General features: G+C 40.6%; 1 long non-coding RNA gene across 1 annotated transcript; it reads right to left on the bottom strand.

Annotated features, from left to right (window-relative positions):
• Window positions 1–785: 785 nt before the first annotated feature.
• LOC127601481 (uncharacterized) lies at window positions 786–1,668 on the bottom strand. The gene is made up of 2 exons (XR_007962570.1): window positions 1,303–1,668; window positions 786–978 (listed from the first exon to the last, which is right to left on the bottom strand). It is a non-coding gene; the product is annotated as an uncharacterized LOC127601481 (long non-coding RNA).
• Between the last annotated feature and the right edge of the window lie 3,821 nt (window positions 1,669–5,489).

The following is a 5,489-nucleotide window of genomic DNA, read 5'->3' as shown; positions in this document are numbered from 1 at the left end:
TTTGATGGCCGATAAGAAAAGTTATTTTCCAATTTGGGCAAGGTGGATGTAGTGCTAGAAGCAACTGTGATTCTACTTGCAAAGTATTAAACAGGGTTGTGAGCGGGTAGTGGTCACAATCTCCTTGAGATTGAGCTACTGTAGAAGATTGTGGCTTGGCTAAGTTAGTATCCACTTTCATAGGGCAATTTGTATTGTGGTTCAGTAGGCTAGTAAGGGGTAGTGAGTCTAATGGGTGGACTTGCTTTGCTCCAGTCAGGAAACTGTGGTTTGGAGTTCTGGAAAAGAGAGAGTGCAACATTTTTTTCATGGATAAATGAAGCCTGAAACTATAAATAGACAGTTTTAAGCAGGCTGTAGGCTGAGTCATGTTGCTCTGTTTGCTGTGCTTATTTAAGGCTTTATTCTTCAATTCCTGAATGGTCTTTATGGGTGTAGTCCTTCGACCTGTTTGACCTTCATGTTGGTGTAGCCACCCTAGGTGCAGCGACTAGTGGCACCCTTCTATTAAGTTGTCAGTCAATTTATAAAATCTATTTGAGTTAGGGTGCACTACATAAGGTCACAGTGAGATTGGCAACAGCAGAGTTGGAGTCAAGGAGAAACCTCCAGAAGGAAGAAGACACACTGACTGAGGTTTTTATAAAAAAATATATATTGAGTGAATATTTACAATAGGAGTAGATGGGAAACTGCAACAGACTGCAAAAAGAATAACAAGGAAAAAAAACATACAGTAAGCTAAATTGTTATCGGTTCTTATCAGTTGTTGTTTTGGTATCAGATCTGACCCATAAAAAAATGACTGAGATCTCAGATTTAACAAAAAAGGAGGGAAATCCTTTCAACTGTCCTACCACCCTCCAGGGGACGGGTGGCTTTGAAGTCCAAGATGTCCTCCACCAACGTCCCACGTGGCATCCAATCTCCAGACTAGTAGTCCAACCTTTTGATGGTCTATGAGTCCAAAAAAACAGCCTGCACAAAATGTGCAAGGCATTCACTAAACGTGGCAATAATCGGCAATGGAAAATAACGATTTTCAAAAATTGGCTCGAAAGAAGGCCACAGCGCTATTCGCTGTGAGCACGTTAGCTTAGCTCGATGCTAATACACTTCCTATGGAGCACACGTGTCGGTACAATGGTTTATCCCTTTTTCTTTCTTTTATAACGGCACAGTTGTATCTTATATCAACGGAACAACAATCTCCATTTTCACCAACTTCATTCCTGACTTTTTTTTATGTTACAATCGAATGCTAGAAATGCTAATCGGACATATTCAACAAAAAACACTCACCAGGAACGTTATCTCTTCTAAACCTTTCTTTTGACTTGGGAAGAAAAAAAAAGATTGCCACAGGATTTAACTTTACTATATTGTACAGGTAGAGGATCAAGGACAAGTTTTCATTTATCGTTCTTCGTTTCGACCCGCCTGGGAAAGTGCGAGAATGTTCTGTCTCTCTCGCTCACGGGTCCTCGCTCCAAGCGCTGCGGTGCGTTCAATGTCCCTCGGAAACAGCAGTTTCACCCTACAGAACTAACAATAAAATAACAGTCTTATCAAGGCTGGGTTACATTGGGTACAATGAATAAAGCAGTAATGTGGAGGTATGCGCTTCACAGGACCAGGCCCAAAGAATTCCAAGACAGTTGTCAACCTTCATCAAAAAGGTGGTTTGTGGTCACAGAAGCCTTTTATCTGTGGTGTGTCAGTAGTCGACATGTGTAAATACCAGCTCAACCAACCTTTTACGAATTTGACGAAACCCCCAAATTCACACCGGTCGCAAGCATCTGAAACTATTCAGTGAAATAGCAGCTATAGCTTTTCATTTGGGTAGAAGAAATAGCAAAAAAAAAAAAAAAAAGAGATAAGACCTTCACCACATCACCAATTTAGCATTTTAAATCAGAATAACAAATAATGTGATGTTTATGGTTGAATTTACTACAAGGCTCTTCTAGGGGGCCTTTTAGTCAAGTACCCAGTTTTGTCCTTTCCACAGTGAAATTGTGTGGGCCTATACAGATGTTCAGAAAATCTCGTTTAACCTACCTTTTTGAACTAAGTTGACATTGAACTTTGAAACATCTGTCATGTTCCAGCCATTCAGAGTAACCAGATCAAATGTAAGAGAATAGAAAGTTCCGATGTTATCGAGTTGTAATGAAAAGGCTCAAAGTGTTTTGTGTCAACATTGGTTTTGCTCATTGTTAACTAGGCTGCCTGCGAGCCCACAGGTACTATTCACCTCCCTCTTCTCCTCCATGCTCTATTTTTAGCAACGCTATGCTGGATCATTCCCCGGGATTTTCCCTTTCCTTGCATCTCAGGCTCTCACAGTTCCTACCACTCCAACAATACCAGAATGATCATGTATGCCAATGCATCCTCGTGAAAAAATATTTTACGTGGGCAGTGTTGCGTATGCTCTGCAGAGTCAGTGTGAGCCGTACATGCAAGTGAGTTATTTGCAATCAGAGTTTACTCATGTTTGATTCAGTTAGCAGCAGCTGAAACTCCTCTCAGATATGGGTGCATCAGCACTTGTTAGTCTGTGGAGATGAAGCGTGCTTATCCTAAGTACATATGTAGAATTTAACCTCCTCTCGGGTATAAGTCGCCTGCTTCAAGCTCTGTTTGTGTGAATGTAATGTGGTGATTTCATTTCTGCCTAAGTGGTGTGCTTTCATCAAAATACCCTAGGATCAAGAACCGCACATTTCTTGCTGTGGTGAAATCAGTTTCTTTTAGAGGCGGATCTGTGTCATGTGGCAAGCCAGCCGACATCCCACCCCATTGATTGCTGGGCCAATGGCAAGCCGAACTTTTTGTTGAATGACACTGGGATGAGTGTCACTCGATTCCAAATGCGCACAGGGACCAGCTGCTTGCTTCTACTTGTGAGGAAGGCAAAGCCCAGAGTGTGCAATAGAAGCAGCAGCGGAAGAATGTTTACTCATGGAGACTGCAGTTCAAGAGGTGCATTGACAACTCACCAAACAATAACATCCCCCACCCGACATCACCAGCGAGTTGAGGTCACTGAGCATACAAGTAGATACCCAATGCACCGAATGCTGTCAGCTCACCATACTGTGTCTGTCACCACTGACTAATTTACTTCCCAAAACTCACACACTAAAAGTGAGTACCGGTACGCATTGAGATTCCATTGCTTTATCACTTGCGAAGGCATTCCATCACAAAGCTACTAAATAAATGTCAATTAATGTGTAATGTGGGGCATGACATCGACAACTCAACTGAGAAATATCCTCAGATTTTACGCAGTCAGCAAATGCTAATCTGTGCTAACACTGCATCTCTGTTTACGTTTTAGCTTTGATATGATGTGCTTCCGCCGCTGCATCGAAGTGGTTCGTTCACCCTGGAACTTCAGAAAGCCTAGTTGTCAAGTCAGTGCCTGAGAAGCTTGTTGTGTTTATGTTGATTAGCCTCATTGTTTTATAACACTAGGACAGAAGTTACAGACACATTTTAAGATTTAAGCAGATGGTAAAAGATTTACATTGGTTGTGTAACTTCAGTCTTGATGGGTGGACGTGCACTTCTTTTTTTTTTTTTTTTTTTATGAACAGTACATCAAAAAAATTAACATTCCATAGTATGTTAAGTCTGTCCCAGCACGATGGTTGCCTGGTTAGCATGCCCACCTCACAGTGCAGATGTCTGAGGTTTGATTTCGTTCTTGGTCTTCCTGTGTAGAGAATTGCATGTTCTCCCTATGCCCGTGTGGGTTTTCTCCGGGTAGTCAGGTTTCCTCCTACATTCCAGAAACATGCACGGCAGCTTAATGGAACACTGTATATTGTGCCTCATTATGAGTGGGAGCGTGAATGGTTATTCATCTGTGTGCCCTGAGATTGGCTGACAACCATTTCAGGGTGTACTCCGCTGATGCCCGAAAACAGCTCGGATAGGCTCCGGCACACCCACAAATCTCGTGAGAATTAGCGGTTCAGATGATGGATGGATGTTCAGTCTGCCTTTATCTTTGTAAAAGCAGAATTGTTGAGACAGATGGTTTGGTTTGAATATATTCTTTCACGTCGACCTCATTCAAAAAATGCTCTCTTTTAAATCAAACTATACTTCATATATTTACAGCTAAGCTTGAGCATGGTTGGATTTTTTTTTTCATTGAATGTGAGAATAACAGACATATGGATGTTCAACTGTCACAGGAGGCAAATTACTGTATTATGGAAATTCCGGAACAGTTTGTGTTGAAAAATGAATTATTTAATGAACGGCTGACCTTTGATTTTTTCTATTTGTTAAAATGGCGAGCCATGTTTGGGGTAAATACATTTTTTTGGCTTCAAACACAAAGTGACACAGTCATCATTCATGTGTCTGTTGCCAGTAGCGGCATTTTGATGACAGACCTGCCTTACAGCATTCCTAAATGACTCCCACTTGCAATATTTGCAAGAACGAGAAGAAGCCATTTGTCAAATTTACGGACCTTTATGGCGACAGACAGGGACTGCCAGTAGAGTGATCTAGATCAGTGATTCTCAAATGGGGGTACGCGTTCCCCCGAGGGTATGTGAGATTTTAAAATGTATTTAAAAGTAGCATCAATGCAAAACATAGGAGTTTGATCACAGCAGTTGACTCCCTGCCACCAAGAATGACAGTGGGCCAAGCATTTTATTTTTGTTTCATTCTTATTATTGTTTTGAATATGCAGTATGTGTATTTCCAAATAACGCTACAAAATTAATAAATGTTATAAATTAGACGCTGATGGTGTTGCACTTTGTTTTAAGTCTCTTTTTTTCCATCTAAAAATGATTTGCGCTGCTTAGGGGTCTAATTGGCTAAAAAAAATATTTGACGGGATAGATCATTGAAAAAGTTGAACACTGATCTAGATAATATTATGTGCAACATGAAAAGAAGTGTAAACGCTGGAGAAGTTGAGGGCTGAGTTGCATGGAATTACGTTCAAGCCAGGGTGTCAGAGGTTGGCACGGACAAGGGTCAAATTAGCTCAAGCTTTTTGTCACTTTGTTTTATTTGGAATAATACAACAACAACTAAAACTCCTCAAGAGTTAAATCAAGGCCGAACTCTTCTTGATAGTGAAAGACATTTCTCCTTCAATCCAGATGCTTCTTAATTCCTAAAACTGAAATGCTATTTAAAGTTAGCTAATACTATTCTCAAATCCAGCTCTGTTTACCTTTTGGCTTTTGATGTGATCTATTTAGTTTTTTTTTTTTTCAGAGTGGTCCTTTCCCTTGCTGCCAAGTCATAAGTTGACAAACTAAAACATCCTTTTAAGACTAAAGACGAAACGTCTTTGACAACCAAGAAGAAACTAGTTGCCTCAATTCTGTGGAGAATTAAATTTTCCTCACTGACTTTGCATTGAGTAGTTCAACAATATGAGAAGACTGCCAGAAACACAAACGCAGTGGGAACCCTCCATTTCCTGTCGGGAATAT

This window comes from Hippocampus zosterae, chromosome 1, assembly GCF_025434085.1.
Source record: "Hippocampus zosterae strain Florida chromosome 1, ASM2543408v3, whole genome shotgun sequence".
Taxonomy (NCBI): domain Eukaryota; kingdom Metazoa; phylum Chordata; class Actinopteri; order Syngnathiformes; family Syngnathidae; genus Hippocampus; species Hippocampus zosterae.
Note: the sequence above shows the minus strand (reverse complement) of the source record. Positions and strands in the feature narration are given on the sequence as shown.